This window comes from Pinus tabuliformis, chromosome 2_2 (assembly GCF_031772625.1).
Source record: "Pinus tabuliformis cultivar Carrire ecotype Pingquan chromosome 2_2, CPIR1, whole genome shotgun sequence".
NCBI lineage: Eukaryota > Viridiplantae > Streptophyta > Pinopsida > Pinales > Pinaceae > Pinus > Pinus tabuliformis.
Window position 1 is genome coordinate 870,739,330 of NC_142300.1, and position 2,703 is coordinate 870,742,032.

General features: G+C 38.5%; 1 pseudogene; it reads right to left on the reverse strand.

The window, feature by feature from the left end:
• Positions 1-1,478: 1,478 nt before the first annotated feature.
• Positions 1,479-2,492, reverse strand: LOC149195752 (casein kinase II subunit alpha pseudogene; annotated as a pseudogene).
• Positions 2,493-2,703: the final 211 nt, after the last annotated feature.

Sequence of the window (2,703 nt, forward strand, 5' to 3'; positions counted from 1 at the left end):
AGTGAGCTGTAAAACATAAAAGGATAAAAACAAAGCCACATATATTCTGAGCACTTGAACACATGATGAATCTTGGGAAGAAAAAGTAATCTTTATATTACTGTCAAAAGTCTTTTACATAAGCTGATATACAAAACTCTGTTTTTTCATAAATCTCCAACCCTACTTACATCAGAGTTTTCACTATATATAGGAAAACCAAAACTAAAACTACCTTGAGTCTCCTCCTCAAGCATGAGGGGAGAGCTCGATGGTCTATCATTAACTAACCTTATCTATTTTTAAACAAACTTATTAAATACATAAGGTATTGTGCTATAAATACATAGAGTCCTAATCACACTAAAACTCTAACTTCATCTCCTCGTATGCCTGATTCCTTTCTTGACCTTTGACAGCTGTCTTTTGTTGGTTAGGATCAAGATGATTGAGCTACAGATGCAAGGAACGCTGACTTTGGATACCTGTTAGCGCTGATGGATCATTTATCATCAGGATCAAAACACCTATTTTTAAGGTCCCTGTCTCCTACCATCCTCCGAAAATGTAGCAGCATGTTCCCAACTCTTTAATAACTCAAAGTATGGAACGCTGCTACCAAACACCATGTCTCCAGATGAGCTGTAGGCTATATTGATGTACAGGTGTCTCTCTTCTAATATTCCAGGTCAAATTGTTTATTCTGCATTGAAAACATCACCTACAGCAGTTTCGTAGCGCGCTACGAAACTGCTGTGTGATTTAAAAAACACAGTCTTCCTCTAAACTCCTCACAAAATTGAATAGCTGCTGTTGCCATTCTTCAGTTTCTGCTGTAATAACAAATAGCTCTGCATTTCTTGCTGTAACCTTTGCTTGTGTACTGTTTAGTTCACGGCATTCTTCAGACATGCTAGAATGTTCTGCATCAAGTGAACAAAGTTGATAATCCTTTATCCAATTAATAGTACCCATGGAAAAACCGAGTTCATGCAGCATAACACATTCATGATAGCCAGCACATTCCTGTAACAGTACTTGAGATGCATTTGCTGTTAAAGTACTCAACCCTGACCAAAATATATTTGCAGCAAAGGTGCGGAATTCTGAAGGTATATAAACAAGGCAGTCCAATATAACTTTGGCTATAACTCTGAGAGCCTGAGTGTCTTAATCAACCTTCTGAGATCTGTCATTATAATCATATAGAATATGTGGTTTTCCCAAAACCGATGTATGCACAGAAACATCATGAACCTACATCTCCTTTTGCTGCTATTTCTTACAGTTAATGTAATTTTCTGTCTTATCCAAAGGCATAAAAGTTGTATGTTATGATGCTGGTCTGCCCATCCAATACAATCAACAAGAAGACTTTATCAACTTCTTCTGTTGCCATACACACAAGTCTGAATCATTCCTTGAACTCTTTCGGCTCAAAAGTGCTGTTATTTCTATTTTCTCACTGTACTTGACTCATGCAAATTGCACCTACCCTTTCATGAGGCCCTGCATACATATCTTGTTGACTGTGAAACCCCTGATGCAACCCGAACATTATACTCCTTGCCAGGATGATAAAATTCTGCAAGGTCCCAATCTATGAGACGAAGTTTCCTCTGCTCATGGTCTATCATGACATTGTGTGGCTTAACATCACGATGCATGATTTCCTGGGAGTGACAGTAATCTAAAGCCTTTAAAAACTCATAAATATAGTATCGAATACCATAATCCGATAATGTCAGATAAAGGACTTTGAAATCTGTGTTGTTTACATATTCAAAAATCAAGCTAGGAGTTTTTAGATTGCCGGTCCCGAACTATATCAAGCAGCTTCACAATATTTGGACCTCCACAAAGGTTTTGCAATATTTTGATCTCTCTCTTGATCTTCTTCTTCTTGACAGGTTTCAAGATCTTGATAACGCATCGCTCATTGTTAATGCTATTGACACCCTTAAAAACCTCGCTGTACTTGCCCCCTTTTCGCACAACCTCATAGTCTTCCTGATCACTTTTGCAGTGCAAGTAAGGTGAATCGATCTCAAAACCCTCTGCCTTTTCTGTTTCGGTTTCTTGCTGGAGATGCGAAAATTACATGCTGGAAGAGCTGTCGTAACTGAATTATTGAGTTATGAAACAAAAGGCGCTTCACCTTCTTTGCAATGGGAGGCACCGGCTTAGAACCCGCCTCCATTTGTTTTTTATTTAATGCAAACTCATCTTTAACGACATCTGTCAATATAACTTCAGCCCTTGCGCCACATCATCAGCAGATGCAACTGCGACCATAACACCTCTCTGTTTCACAGCTTCCAATGCATCAGCAAATTCATGGAAATCCTTCGATCTGATTGACAAGATTTCTTTTCTCCTCTGTTGGTATTTTCTGTATAGCCCTCATACTGTCCAAGAACTACATCTTCAGCTCTTATAGGTTGAACAGATTCAAGGACCTTGACTTTGTCATTCCGAGTGTGCTCAGGGTAAAGAAAAACTGGCTTCTCCATAAATATCAAACAAAGAATCTGCAGTAGATGATTTTGAATGATATCACAAATAATCCCGTGTTCATCAAAGTATCCACCTCAACCTTCTGTTCCAAAATCTTCCCTAAAGACAATCTGAACGTTATCAATGTTATCTCGATTCCAAAGGGGTTTGCGCACCGAACTACTAACAGATTCTGCACTAATTCCTTTCCAAGGCAATGATCAATCC